General features: G+C 57.7%; 1 protein-coding gene across 12 annotated transcripts in view; it reads right to left on the minus strand.

The window, feature by feature from the left end:
• Nucleotides 1-15,212, minus strand: part of CAMTA1 (calmodulin binding transcription activator 1) — an 891,439-nt gene that overhangs the window by 274,507 nt on the left and 601,720 nt on the right. The gene's annotated exons all lie outside the window — the stretch shown is intronic.

Genomic DNA, 15,212 nt, shown 5'->3' on the forward strand with positions numbered 1-15,212 from the left:
GAAACTTGATCCAGGGGCCGAGTCAGAAACACACACAAATGGAATCACGCCAATGGCTAGTTCCGGCCGAAGAGAGATGCCAGGATGGGCAGGGAGTCCAGTTCTCAGGAAGCTGAGTGAAGTACCGAGCGGGGTGAGCTCAGCCGCGCCCTGACCCCTAGAAACAAACGTGCTGAAGACATCTGTGCTCTCGGTGTCTCCCGGTGCCCGAGCACAAGCCGTGCTCCCCGCCCTGGTGGCGTTTAGCAGCCTGTGAACCTTGGCGATGTCACTGCGTCTCCCTGAGCCCCAATTTCCTGATCTGATTCTCCTCCTTCTTGGATGGAGGACCCCGGTGCCTGGAGGGGGGGCTTGGGTGTTGGATCCAGGGTGTGACTCCTGCACATCTGGAGATATAGCACAATGACTCCAGGAGGCGGGTGGGGTGGACTTGGTGACTTTGGATCTCAACATCCTGGTTAATACAAGGCAGATGGACAATGACCCCAACCCTGCAGGCGTGTCGGACTAAATGACGATTAAATGACAAGTGTGTTTGCAACCCCCGGCACAGAGGAGGTCTTCAGTAAACAGGGGCTCCCCCAGTTTCCCCAGATGCGCCCTCCTTCTGCGATCTCAGGATGCTATTCCACACGGATGCCATCTCACCTGCGCCCATCCCTGGGGTCACAGCGGTTTCCCCTCAGCCGCCCCGACCCTGCTGAAGCTGTGTGTGTGTGTGTGTGTGTGTGTGTGTGTGTGTGTGTGTGTGTGTGGAGGGGGTCACCCCCATCCTTCCTCTCCAGCTTCCTCGAGTATCCAGGGCTCGTTTTAAAATAAGCAGCAGCTGCTGGGCTACCTAGAACCGGCCAGAATGGAACTGGAAGAGGGAGGGGGCGAGAGTCAGGAACTCCTGGGCACCTGGAGCTGGAAGTCCTCCACTGCACTGGATGCGCGCAGGGACCCTCCTGTGGTGGACAAAGTGGATCGTCCTGGATTCTGGCCAGGTTTCCCTTGACATTCCCAGCTTTCCTCCAGACCGGCCGGACTGACTTTTATGGAGCAAACCGCACACCAGGACACATCTCCTGGCCCCGGCCTGGCCGTGTGGGCCAGGCTGCAGGGGGGGGCTGAGGCCTGTAGGAGCAAAGACCCCTCAGCAGCCCCAGGGGAGATGAGGCTCCTGCCCGCCTCTCCTTCCCTCTTGCGGGGGGCGGGGGGCTTCTACCCACCACAGCCAATGCCTCTCTTCTGCCTGGAAGTCCGCTCTGCAGGCATCGCCTTCTACTCTGGAGAGAGGAGGGAAGGTGGGTGGGTCCCGACCGCTGGTCGGAGCACTGCCCGCCCATCGGGGACCACCAGAGTGGAGGAAGCAGGGCAGGGCCAGCGGACCCGCGGGCACACCTCGGAAATGGCCCCCACAGAAGCCTCGCCGCCCATCACCCCACCCCAAAGCCTGCCAGCTCCCTCCGGTCAGCCCCTCTGCTCTACCTGCGCTACCACTTGGCTGGCTTCACGGCTTCACGGCCCCCTGGCCTCCCTGCTCAACAGCAAGGACGGTGTTTCACAGACAAGCATCTGATCCCATCCCTTCTCTACCGTAAATCCTGGAGGCGGCCACCCCTGCCCCAGGATAAAGTGCCAACTCCCCGCCCACCTGCTTCAGTCTGGGTCCCACTTACTCTGTCTTGTTCCTCAGAGCATAGCGCCCCCCGCCAGCACGTTCACTCCCTGAAGGGCGAGAGCCCTCTGTCTCCTCGGAGCCTGGCGGTGCGGGTGGCTTGGAAGTCTATTCAAACATCTCACTTGAACCTCGTAGGGGAACTGTGTCCTCGTCCTCAAAAAGTTACACATAGAACTACCATACGACCCAGCAATTCCACTCGCAGATATGTACCCAGAGAATTGAAAAAGGTACTCACACACTCATGTCCCTAGCAACACTCTTCACAGGAGGTGGAAACAGGCCACCCAAGGACGCACAGACAAGCACAGCGCAGCAGAGCCACAGCAAGGAATGTGGTTTAGCCGTAAAAAGGACCGATGCGCTGATACATATTACAACTCTGATGAATCTAGAAAACAGTCCTCTAAGAAACCAGGCCCCGAAGGTCACAGACTGTATGATTTCTTTTATAGGAAATATACAGATTAGGTAAATCCATGGAGTCAGAAAGCAGATGGGTGTTTACCAGGGGCTGGGTTGGGGGGAACGGGGAGGGACTGCTGACCGGTAGGGGGTTTCCTTTGGGGGCAATGAAGACATTTTGGAACTAGACAGAAGCTGCACAATATTATGGATATACGAGGCACCTCGGAATTTTTCACTTAAAAATGGTTCATTCTATGTTCTGGGAGCTTCACCTCAATTACAAAAAAAAAAAAAAACAAGACAGTGGCCCAGGCACAGACAAGGGATACGGACCCCACTGTACCCAGGCCCCTGGGGCAGCTGCCTCAGCTCCGGGACCTCGGAGGATGGAGGAGAGAGCGGCCTACCCATGAGGCCACCTGTCCAGCCGACACACGCTAGCTGAGCACCTACTGCGTGCCGGGCTCTGTTCAAGGTGCTGGGGGCTCCATGGGGGTCCGGACAAGGCTGACCCAGCCTCTGGGGCTCACGGCCTGGCATGGGGGCTGGCCCGCCCTTCCTGCCTGGTCCCCTGCCCGCCCTTCCTGCCTGGTCCCCTGCCCGCCCTTCCTGCCTGGTCCCCTGCCCGCCCTTCCTGCCTGGTCCCCTGCCCGCCCTTCCTGCCTGGTCCCCTGCCCGCCCTTCCTGCCTGGTCCCCTGCCCAGCACCTGCTGTCTAGATCTCAGCCCTGGAGCCGGAGTTGCCCTGACTCTCTGCATCTTTCTCCATCCACTTCTGAGAGGCTCATCTTCTCAGTGATGCGGTCCCCTCCTCCTGGGCGTGGACTTGACCTTCCATTTTCCCCCTGTTGATCCCCCCCTCCACCCTGTATCTGCAGAGGCCTAGCACAGAGGAGGTACTTGGAATGGTCTGTTGTCGGAACCCAGCTGGGAAGAAACCAGGATTGCCAGGGGACGGGCTGTGGGATGTTGGTTGGGGGGTAAGGGGGCTGGCAGGGACGCCCGCTGCTGGAGCTCCACCCAAACTCAACCGTCTACACCAGGCCTTGCTAGGAGCCTGCACAGAGAAGGAAGGAAGGCATGGAGGCTTTCTGCCCCTTTGAAAGGCTTCTCAAGGAGGTTAGGTCTCATGTTCCTCTACGCCTCCCAATCCTGGCACTGAATGTTCTAGAAAAGCTGTTTGGGCTGAGGACCAAAGGAGGAAATATCCCTCAGGAGAGATGGAACCTGAGCTTCCAAGTAGGGAGGGGCTTACTGGTGTCGGCATCCCCCAGGCAGAGTCCAGACCCGCCTGGGCAGTGCTGCCGCGGAGAGGGTGGCCAGCCGGTGCTGGGGGGCGGGAGGGGGGCTGGTGGAAAGGAGGCCCACGCAGGTGGAGCCCAGGGACTGAGCTGCTCTGGGCCGTCTAGGTAGCCACAGCCGCCCTGCACACTGTGGTCTGGAGCTCTGGAAATCCACCTTCCAAAACCCAGCCCTGTAGGTTCTGAGAGGTGCGACCTGCAGATGAGAACATCACGTAAATGGCTCTCCCCTGGAGTGGGGCAGGGGGAAGACAGGGGCCAAGGCGGGAGGGGCCCTCACCCCCTGCCCTGCATTCTACCTGCCTCGTGATGGATCTTCGGGTTCCAGAGAGAGAGAATGCAATATTTTAAAGTGTGTAATGACATGCAGGCTGCGTGTGGTACAAATTTCCTGGATGTATAAAATGGGAAAGAAACAGGTTTTCTGTCGCCTGCAACTATTCGGCAGCGTTAAAATATGACTCTTCAGAATCCAATATTCTGCTAACCTGCACGGGGCGGTATTGAATCCTACAGGTAGAGTTGGGGAGTGGTGGGGCTCACAGCCCCGGACACCTGCGGCTAATTCAATGCCACCTGGCTCCAGTTCTGCATCTGGGCTGCTTACAAGGCCTGTGGGCTGCAGTAGCCCCTCCCCTCCCCTCCACACTCCTCCACACCAAAGGGGGGGGGGGCTGAGGCCTCAGGGGTCCTGCTTCCCCTCTTGCTGCTGCTGCTAATGGAAATCTCTTGTGTGATGTCACGCCTTCTGCGTTCTGCATTCAGCTCGGCCACTGGGCTCATCTCCCTGGGCTTTTGTGTCTCTGGCCACTGTTACTGGAACAAGTGACACTGCACGCTGGCTGCTAGACACACATCCCCCCTCTGTGCTTACAATGGTCCTTCAAGGAGGGAATTAGAATCCCACTGGGAGGATGGCCCAAGCCTCAGAGACGCCAGGACTTGTCCAAGTTTAACAGGGATTTGGACCCAGGGCTTGTTGGGCAGCCTCAAAGCTGGTGCCTGTGGCCCCCTAGTGGGCCGCATCCCTGCTGGACCAGATGCTGGGACTTCAACCTTAGCCCGTCTCTCCAAGCAGGACCCCTGGCCTTAAAGGTAACATGATGGCAAGGCCAGAACTGAGACCCCTTCTCTGTCTTATCCCTCAGCTACCTCTCCATTTCAAAGGATGGCGTCAGAGGCCTTTCACAGCCGGGAGCTGCTTTGAGAGAGGAGCCCAGCATTTTCTCAGGCCTGTTTTCTAAGAGAAGAAAGTGAGGCCTCGGCCGTGAAGGGACAGCGCTGGGTGGTGGCCTGGCCTGTTCTAGGAGCACACCGGCTGCATCTCTGCTCAGCACGGGGGCCGGCATGCCTCTCCCAGTGCTCCCGCCCTGCTTCTGTCCTCCCCGATGAGAAGCAAGGGCCTCAGGTCGGGAAAATACCAGTGGGCCCCGTCCCCCACCAGCTTGGGTGCAGTTTCAGGTTAAGAAACCCTGGCTCCACCCTGACGAGGGATCCAGGCCTGCAACCATCATTTCATCAGCCCCATGGCTTGTCCAGAGACCCGACATCCCTGGGGTGAGCCTCTTCGCAGTTTTCCTTAAAAACAGGCAAACCAGCCGTCTTCCCGGGCCAGCGGCGCCTTCCAGCAGCTGCCCTGAGCCTCTGGCCCAGTTCCCCCACTGCCGCCCACCCGCTGGTCCCAGACAGGCCACGTTGCGATCAACAGTCGCAACAGGTTACTGTTCGTCTGGGGAAACATTTTGCTTCTCTGCCTTAGAACCATTTTCCATCCATGGGTGCAAACTAGCCCACACGGCAGAGCAAGCCGGACAGGGAAGGCCTGCAAAGGGGCCCCGTCCCCACTCTGGAGCAGAGCACACCGCCTCTGCAGGGGACCTCAGCCGCGTGCCCGCCCCCTCAGAGGTCAGGCTCTCTCCCAGCACGTGGGCCTTCCTCCAGGACATGGAGGCTCGAGAACACTCCAGATCCGCTGAAGCGTGGGATCTCACACCTTCCTGCCTGTCGGCATAAGGAGCCGGAACTAGAGCACTTACAGCAGGAGTCCTGTATCGGGATTCTGCACGGGGAGCCCCTGCCCCCAGCCCCGTGCCTGCTGCTGGTGAAGGAAGCCCGTCAATCCTTGCGGCCTCCTCCTCGCCCAGAATTTGCCTGGGGGGGGAGAGGGGGTGGGGGAGGCCTAGGCCTGGGCATCCAGACTCTCTACTCTGCAAACACCCAGGGCTTGTGTGAGGGGGGAGGGAGAAGAGGGTGGCATAGGAGGGGGTCTGCTCACCTGCTGGTAGAGCCCCCTGCACTGTACCCGGGAGGTTGGAAAACCAGCTGCTGCCCACGGAGAGCTGTTGATGGCCCACTTTGGTAGACCAGATGCCCGTTCAAGGAACGGCGGGGCCATGGGCACAGTTGGGGAAGACCTGGAGAAACACCTCCCACCACAGCCCCCGGAAGGGACCTGAAGGGTTTCCAGCCCAGCCACCGGTCTGACAGAAGGTTCCTTTCACAGCACCTCCTGCGGTGGCACAAGCTGGGATCTCACAGCTGGAAGGCGGCCCCTTCTGGGAGAGAGGTTTCTTCGGAGCCTGCCGAAGCGCCCCCTAGAGGAGAACCCTATCAACGCGGGCCCAGCTCCCCCGAACCACTAACCCTACAAGGCGCGTGACCTTGGAGGTCGCTTCATCTCTCTGAGGCTCATGCACTCCATCAGCCAACCTGTGGTCCCCCAGGCCCCTCACTGGCGGAAGCCTAGCGCCTCTGTCCTGCTCTCCTAGCCTCCTCCCTGCGAGCGGGATTCCCCATGCCCGTGGGAACCGAGCCCCAGACAGATTCTCACCCTTACGGAGCCTCTGTCAGGCCATGCAGCTTTTGTGATCAAATATTGTTATATTTACCTAAAGGTCTGTTAGGGAGCAATTTTTGAGATGATGAATATTTAATGCAATATTTAAATATTTAATAGGAACTTTTTCGAACCTGACTTAATAATCCATGTCACAGGGAGAGGAAAATGGGGGTTGTCTTTCAACGTTTTCACTTCCTCTAGTACTCTCTGTGTTTGCTGGTATCTTTTTTTTTTTCATAGCAGAATTTTAATTATACTCAATATTCTGGAGAGAAATTCTTTTCTCATTAAAACTTAACTCTTGCCGACAGCAAGGTGAGTGGGTGGGTGGAAGCTGCATCGAGTCGGAAAAATGTCTGAAGCTGAAAGGATTTTTGGGATCAGCTACTCACTAGCCCGACTCCTTCATTTTCCAGATGAGGAAAGTACGGCCTCCGGTGACCACAGCCTCAGCCCAGGTAGGGCCAGGCTTGCCCGGATGGGAACCCAAGTCTTTGGACCCCCAGATTCCAGGAGCCCCATGACACCATCTTGACTCCTGAATATTTGCTCAAATCAGGGCCCAGGGGGGCAGACGTTAGGTCACACCTCCTACCTCGGTCCCTCCACCCCTGGCCATTGTAGTAGCAGCAGCAGCAATTTTGAGATTTTGATCACTTAGGAGGTGACTTTGATGGCTTAGACCTTCTTGGAAGACTTGAAAAACTCCAACCAAGTGCCAGATTCTTCTAACGTGAGGGTAGACGTGACTGAAGGTTGGCCCCCTGCTGAAGCCAAGTCCTTGCCGGGTCCCGAGTGCCCCGCCGTCTCTCTGGCTCCCCTGGCATCAGGCAGCCTGGGTCTCACAGTCCAGAGGGCAACTAAATCCTTCCACCGTGCAGGGTCTTGGCTCAACCCCCTGACTCCAGGTGGGGCCTCTCCCAGATCCAGGGTCACCTTGGGCAGTTTGCTCTGTCTGTGCAGCTACACCCTGCAGGCCACCCCGGCCCAGCCTTCAGCTCCCCTGTGGTGGTGGGCATCACTCTGCTGCCCACCCCTTCAGACTCAGCTGCAACCACAACTCCCGTAGGCTTTCCCTGCACCAGCTCTGCCAGCATCTCACTTCTGCAATCTCTTCTCAGAGCAGCAGCCTTCCCTGGTCTTATTCATTGACACTTCCCTCCATGCCCTCATCTGTTAAGGTCACACCAAACTACTCCACGTTCCGAGTGAATTCAGGCATATCCTTCAAAACCTGCTTAGACATTCTCTCCTCCTGGAAGGCATCCCTTCCCCCTCCCAACTGATGCTTAGAAGTTATCACTCGTCCCTCTGTGCTACAGAGGTTGCCAGAACATGCTTTCATTAGGGCAGATTTTATTTATCGTCAGGGGCTGTTTCTAGTCTGTTCCCCTATTAGACTGCAAATTTTATGAGGGGTAGATAAGGGTCACTCTCATTTTTGTATTCTCTGGGCCTGGCGTGGCTTCTGGCATACGGTAGGCGCTCGTTTGTTGGTTGGACGAGTCTCTGGACACGCCACATGCTTCCAGCCCTCTATGTCTTTGCACCTGCTCTGCTTTGGTTTTGGAGGGCTGGAGAAAGCCCTGTTTCTAGGCTCAGTGAACTTGTATTTGTCCTTCAGGGGGCCCTGCAAACACCCACTCTTCCTCTGATCCAGCTCAGACTCCGAGGCTTTGCCAGGTGGTCCTTCCTCGGCACCCCCATGCCCCTCTACTCACCGGCCATCACAGCGGGGCTGAGACCTCACTGCACCTTAGGGGTCTACCTCCCTGTCTTCTCCCTCTCTAGTGGGGAGCCCCCTGACAGCAGAACTAGGTCTCCTTAGCTTACCTGCCCCAGCCCAGCCTGGTGCCAAGGGAAGAGAAAAGAACCCGCACGGAATCCTGGGCTGGGCGAAGCACACTGTGGAAAACGGGCTGCAGCCTGCCCTGCCCCCTCCCCTTCTCATTCCCTGAGCCAAGCTGGTGGGGGCCTGTCACGTGCAGAAACCGCCCAGAGAGGCCCAGGCTGAGCCGCCAGACATCTGTGCCTCTTCCAGTGCCAGGTGCACAGGGCGTCCTCAGAAACTGCTTGAGAAGATCTTGGGTCCTGGGGCAACCGTCATCCTTGGCTGGGGTGCTTGGACATGGCCCCGAGGCCGCACTCCAGAGGAAGGACATGACAGATGAAGAGCTGACATGTTTAAGATGGTAACTCTTTTAATAAGGGGCCTTTAATTATTTAGCAAAACAGTGGAAGAGACCAATTCAGCAAGGAGTGATAGTTTTAATCTCCCTGAGCACCAGTGGGTTTCCTCCAAGTGAGGGAATCTGGCTTCTCCCTGCTCCACGTCCCCACCCCCCGGTCCCCCTCCCCACCAGACTGCAACAGTCTCTTTCTGGGGGCCTGAAGGAGGGCAGGCTCCAATGGCTCATTGATTGATCACGATGTGTGAGCCTCACCAGACCAAGAATGGCGTTTCCTGGTCCTCGTGTCCAGGCAGAGGTGTGGGTGGGAGGCTGGGCCTCCTCCTTCTGGCCTGTGTAGCTGGGGCCCCTGCAGAGGCTGAACAGGATGTTGGGAGGTGAAAATAGACAGAAAAGGGGGCAGGGACTTGAGGGGCAGGGGCAGTTTGCATGTTGCCCACCCCTCTGCCTAGAACCCCAATCCCCCTCTTTTCCCAACTCCTGTGTCTCCTAAAAACCCAGCCCTGGCATCGGCCCATCCAGAACATCCCCCGACCTCTGCTCTGAGCCTCCGTCTACACGGCACTAACCTCAGTGTGTTGCAATGATATCTTGACTCGGTCATCTCCCCTGTCCAACTGGATGCTACTGGAAGGCAGGGGCTGGTTCCAGCATCTTAGCACAGCCATATGCCAAGCAGGAGCTCAGTCCTGACACCCAGAAGATGCGGACCTGGATGCCCAGGGCTGGGGGTCCTCTACCCTGCCTGCTCTCTTCCGGAACAGCCACCACTATTACCATGATGATTCTGAGCGCCTTGACTCAGCATCCGTGAACTCAACAAGTATTGGCTAAGACTTGCCCTGTGCCAGGCCCTACACAGGGTCTGAGGATGCACTGGGGACCAAAGCAGACCTGGTCCCTGCCTCCTGGGGCCTACAACCCACATGAGTGGGGAAACAGGTGTCAGGCAGAGCATCACACACATGTCAGGGGTGAGCTTCCTCTGCAACTGGGTTACTAACAAGAGGCTGCAGTGCTCTGTGGGGCTGTCATGGTGGGGGTAGGGGAGGGAGTGGGGAGGAGGCTTTGACCTGGGTGGGGAAGCAGTACACTTAAGCCGGAAACTGAAGTTGTGTTGGAGTCAAGGAGGTCAGAAATCAGGGAGAGGGTTCCGGGGGGGAGGAACCACGGGCAGGAAGAAGTGCTTGAAGACCAAGGACTGAACGGACTTCATGTGTCCGGGTCCAGAAGGTCAGCAGAGAATGTGGCACCCGGGAAGGATGGGGCGGTGGGCCGCCCCGGGCTGGCGGGACGCCCCCTCCTGTGCCTCAGTGGAGACATCCCACCCCATCCCTGAGCCACTCACAATCAAAGCTCCCACCTAGGCAGTGCTGATTCACAAAACCCAGACCCTCAGCACAGCCAGAAGCCCAGAGGAACCTGGCTACGGTCCACCTCCCAGACTCCCCTGGGGCTGCTGTCCTCCTGGCTTGCTGTGTGTTCTGGCCGCGCTGGCCTCTGGACGGCTCCCATCCATGCCCTACTCCTTCTCATGTCGGGGCCTCGTCCGTGCTTTTCTCTCCCTCTGGAACAGTCTTTCCACCTCCCCGCCCTGCCCACCCGCACCTCCTTACACCGAGTTAGCCCCAGGCTTTCCTAAGAGCTCAGACAAAATGTTCCTTCTTCCAGAAAGTCTCCCTGCCCCTGGAGGAGGCCAGGCTCCTTGGTTACTGCCCCCAGACCCTGTCCTTCTTCCCAGACCTCCCCAGCACCGGACCCAGTCATCAAGCAGGACTCATGTTCAATGTCTGTTCTCCACTAGTATGCCAGCTCCACGAGGGGCGGGGACCACGCTCACCCGATTCCTGGCAACTCTCTACATACCAGCGTGGCATGGGCATACAGTAGGTGCTCAATAAATATTTGTAGAATGGATAAAAAGTGCCTTCCAGACATCACCTCATCTAACCTTAATGACGATCCAAGGAGGGAGGTGGCACTAACGTCCACATCTCGCCAGTGGGGGATGGAGGTGAGCATCTCAGCTGAGTACCTAGTGTGTGAGCCACGGAGGCAGGACTTGAACCCAGGGCTGGTCTGACTCCAAAACCCGTATCCTCAACTGGTGTGCAATTCCGATGCCCAGGGGCTTCCCCCCGGGAGCTGCTGCCATCGCCATGCAAGCCTGTGCCCCACTCCCACCCGCCGGGGGGCCTGCTCATCTGTGCATCTCTCTTTATGAAAATGGGGCTTCTTTAATCTCAGTCTAATTTTGTCTTCAGGGAAGCTCTGTCTCCGGGCGGCCTACAGCTCCTCGGGGGCAGGCGCCTACTTGTGATTCAGGCCGTCGCATCGATCTGTCAACATGTTTGCCTCCTGTATCTGCCATCTCTTATTTATAATCCCGCTCAGATTAATGAATGACAGTAGTTCTCATCACAGGAAATTTGATTAATCAATTTAAGTGCTTAATCACCACGGCCTCGTTGAGTGCCGAACAGAAGGGACCTCGCTTTGATGTAGATGAATTCCAGAAAGAGATGGGAGAGCGGAAACCAACGAGTCAGCACTCCTCCATGGAAACACGAGGGGTGAGGCCAGCTCTGGGGCAGTCGGGGGTCCCCAGGAGCCAGGGGAGGGGGCTCTTGAGAGAAGACTGCTGGCTGATGCAGGCACAGAGCGGCCCTCGGAAACCTCTGGAATCCAGGCCCCCCCTGGGCCCTGATTCTGCTCAGCGTCCGCTCTTCCCTTTGGCTGGATGATAGGAGTAGGTGGGCAGTGCAGGCAGAGCCCGCCTTGTTCTAGAAGCCGGGGGTGGGCGGAGGGAGCAGGCATGGCCAGGCCACCGTGCCTGGGCCGGGATGGGGGCGGCGCTGCCAGCCACACTGCAGCACCAGTGAATGAACAAGGTAAACCAGAGCACGGCCTGTTTCCCACTGGCTGACCTTTAGCCAAGCTCCACCCCGCCTGGAGGCCTCGGTCCAGGTGCCGACCCCACCTGCGAAGCTGTCCCTTCCTCTCAGCCAACCCCAGTTCTGCCACCTTTCGGAGCTCAGCTCGGGACCCCATCGCAGGAAGCTGAATCTAATTACATCCTTCCCTCTTCTGAGCTCCTACGGCTCCCAGCCTCCATCGGTGGGCATGGCCCTAGAGCCTGCACCTTGGCCTCTGCTGTTTCACATCTCTTTAATGCTTACCTCCTCCACCAGAGACAGGGCTAAGGGGGCCCTGACCATGCTCCTTAACCTTCAGGCTGGCCCAGCTTGGGGCCGAGCACACAGCAGGCACTTAATGTAACACCAGCAGCTTTTACACTCACTGGCCATTTTTTGATAAGACGTCAAGGGCATGTGACCTTGGGGGACCAGATCGAGATGCTGGGAATGGGGAGCGGTCTTAACTCACACACTGAGCATTACAACGTGTTTTATTTGGGGACTGCAGAAAGATCCTATTGTTTTGAATCACAAGCAACAGAAAGAGAAAACTCAACAACAGAAAATCTTGGCCGGCAGAGGAACTCAGAAGCTCACAGAAGACGGTCATATGGGGCGGGGGGTGCCCAAGGGGAGACGCATTCTGTTCATCCAAAGGGGATGTGAGTTAAAAAGAAGGACTTGAAACCTGGCACCAACGAAACCGGTAAAACTGAGACAGAATCAGCTTTCCAAGGCCACCGGGAGGGCAAAGAAAGGTGGATGAAGCTATCACTTTCTGAACGTGCATTAAGGATCTACTTGTTGGAGCTCTACATTATTACCTATTTTAACCTCCAAGTAGCTTCGTGAAATAACTAGAACCACGGCCATTTTACAGCTGAGGAAACCGAGTGCAGAGAGGCGACATCACCTGCCCCTACGCCGCGGGAGAGGAACCAAGAGGAGGCTCAGGGTCAGCGGGTGAGGGCTCCTGCATCCCACCCGGCTCAGGGGCTCCAAGAAGGCGGGAGCCAGACGCCCCCAGCTTCCCGGGCACTGGGACCCAGGGACCAGCACCTTCCTCTGCCTCTCTCTTGAAGGAAAACAAATATCTGCCACTGGCAGGTACAAAAAGATGCGTCCCATGCTCTCTGCGATCACGGCTGTACAGACCAAGGCTAATTTTAGAAACAGATTATTAAAAAATATATCCACTCCGAATGGCATAATCCATCAAGCCCTCAAGATGCAGACTCACCCCGCGCTCGGGCCTTCCTGGCACCACAGGGCTCCTCCCGGCCACGGTCCGGCCTGGCCAGGCCTCCTTCCTGCTGGGGCTGCCCTGGCTCTGCGTCCCCAACCTTTGCTTCCGGCCTTCCAGGCTCCAGGGAGGACGGCCAGGGGGCTGGGGCTCCCTTTGATGAGTCTCATCTGGACCACACTGCCTCCCGGTTCCCAACACCTGACAACACTGGGGCTCACTGTGCCTCCTAGGCCTTGAGCTGAAAGCCTCTCTCCCCCAGGTGGGGGGCGCAGAGAGGCTGAGACACCCTTGTGAGGGGTCCGGAGCCCCCGTTCTCGCCCACGCTGGGCTGATGCTGCGGGTCCGGTCGGCAGGTGTGAAGGCCACACCTGCTTCCCCGGTTGCTGCCTCCTTCCCTCCCTCGCCACCAGGCCCTGCCTGCTGGGCCTCCACGAAGCCTCGCAGAATTCTAGAGATGATTCAGAGTTTGTTTAGGCCTCCTTGTTCTACAAACGGGGAAACCAAGGCCCGAGAGGGGAAGCGATTCGCCCGCGTGGACAATGCAGCGTGCACGCGTCAGCTGCTCTGCGCCTTGCAAAGCGTCGGAACCCCGGTCTTTGCTCCCATGAGGCTGGGTGCTGAGCAATCTCCCTTCCTGCGCCTCTCTCACCCCATGGGGGGATGGGGTCAAGGCCCCTGCACCCTGAAGGCCTCCCTGCTCACGTGCCTGCCCGTAATCACGGTGGGGGAAGTTCTAGCTGAAAACCAGGCCAAAAGGTGGCTCAGGTGAGGGTCTGCACTCAGGAGCGCAGCCCAGGAAGGGCGTCTGGATTCAGGGTGGCTGGCCGAGCCCGTGGACCCCCGCATAGCGGCATTCTCACCAGCCCCACCAGGCTGCCGGCCCACGGCGGGATGCAGGGGGACTTCTGTGATGCCTGCTCCTGTGATGCAGGCGCCAAGCTGAGGTGCCCACTGGATCCACATGAAAACACCGAGGCACGCTCTGCATCTTCCAGATGAGAAAGTAGAGGCAGAGAGAAGGCCAGGACTTGTGCCGGCATCAAACCCTGGTCCTAATAGTAGGTCAAGCCTTCCCGCTCCAAAGACCATGTTCTTTCTGCTCTGCCAGGACGTCTGGGGCCCTGTGAGTTCTAAGAGCTGTGTGATTCGGGGTGGCAGCCGTGTGCCAGGCATGGGGCCACTCCCCCTGCTTCTGCCTTGCCCCTGCCCTCCTCGGGGATGAGCCTGAGGAAGCTGCAGGCCAGGCAAGGAGAAGAGAAGCCCCGTGGGGGGCTCTGGCCACCTCCATGACCGCCTCCCCACGGGCTCCTGGTACACAGGGCCAGTAGGGGACAATGGGAACACTTGGGGACACTGGGACCAGGCTGACCAGGCTTCGATCCTTGGAAGAAGGATGGGGACTCATGAGCCCAGGCCCGGGGGGCTCCTTCTGCCTCCGCCCCCATGGTTGCCCAGGGTGACCGAGACAATCTCCAGTCACATCTCTCCCAGCTCTGCATTCCCCGGTCACCCTGCTGGCTCCTTGCTTCTGCTTCTTTCTAGAAGCACTTGAAAGGCCTCAAGGAAAGCTCTAGCTGGCTTTTCCCAGAACAAAGTCCTTCTCCACCATGATTCCATCATCCAAACACGCTCCTTGGACAGTGTGTCACTGTCACAAAGTGTCCAGGGCCGCCCCCTGCCCGGGGCTGGAGGCCTCTAACCGGCCTAGACTCTGCCTGCCTGCTGGGCGGGGAGCTCCGAGGGCCACGGCCCCTGAGAGCTGGCAGCTCCTCCCTGTCCCCTTGCACACTCTGCTCTGATGTCCCCCCAGGGCGCCTCCTGCCTTGGCCTCTGTCATCCCCGCAGGCTGTGACACTCTTCCCCTGGTTCTTCCAGCCCTTCGCTCAGATTTCAGCTCAAATGTCCTGTTCTTGGCAAGGCCGACATTATCTTCCATCGTGTCACCACTTTATTTCATTCATAGCTCGTATGCCCACTCGGGATTATTTTTTATATTTGTTGACCCTTTTTTGGTCTCACTCTACCTAGAAAGTAAGGCCCAGGGGGCAGAACACTGCCTCTCTTGCTGTATGCCCAGTGCACGGGCAGTGCCCCCATGGAAAAGGTGCCAGTAAATACTTGTTGAGTGAGTGAATGAATGGATGAGTGAATGAATGAATGAGGCCTGCTGGCCCCAGACTTACCCTACAGGGGTCCCCTGGGGATGCAGAGCCCCTGTCAGGGCCCTCAAACCAGCCTGTGGTCGTAGCCTTCTCTTCAGAACCAGAGACCAAGGTCTCCTAGGGGGTCTATTTATTTGCCCAAAAGTCAGAGGCCCCCTCTTATGGGTTGGGTTGTGTCCCTCCAAAATTCATGTGTTGAAGTCTCAACCCTCAGCATCTCAGAATGTAACCTTATTTGGAAATAGGGTCAGAGTCGATATCATTGGTTGAGTTAAGATGAGGTCATGATGGTGGGTTCTTATGCAACATGCCTGGTGTCCTTACAGAAAGGAGAAATTTAGACACACACACTCAGGGAGAAGGTAAAGATGAAGGCAGAGGTTAGGGCGATACTTCTAGAAGCCAAGGAACACCAAAGATCTCCAGCAAAACTCCAGAAGCTGGGTAGAGGCCTGCAACACATTTGCCCTCACAGACCTCAGAAGAA

This window comes from Balaenoptera borealis (assembly GCF_965194805.1).
Source record: "Balaenoptera borealis genome assembly, chromosome: 1".
NCBI lineage: Eukaryota > Metazoa > Chordata > Mammalia > Artiodactyla > Balaenopteridae > Balaenoptera > Balaenoptera borealis.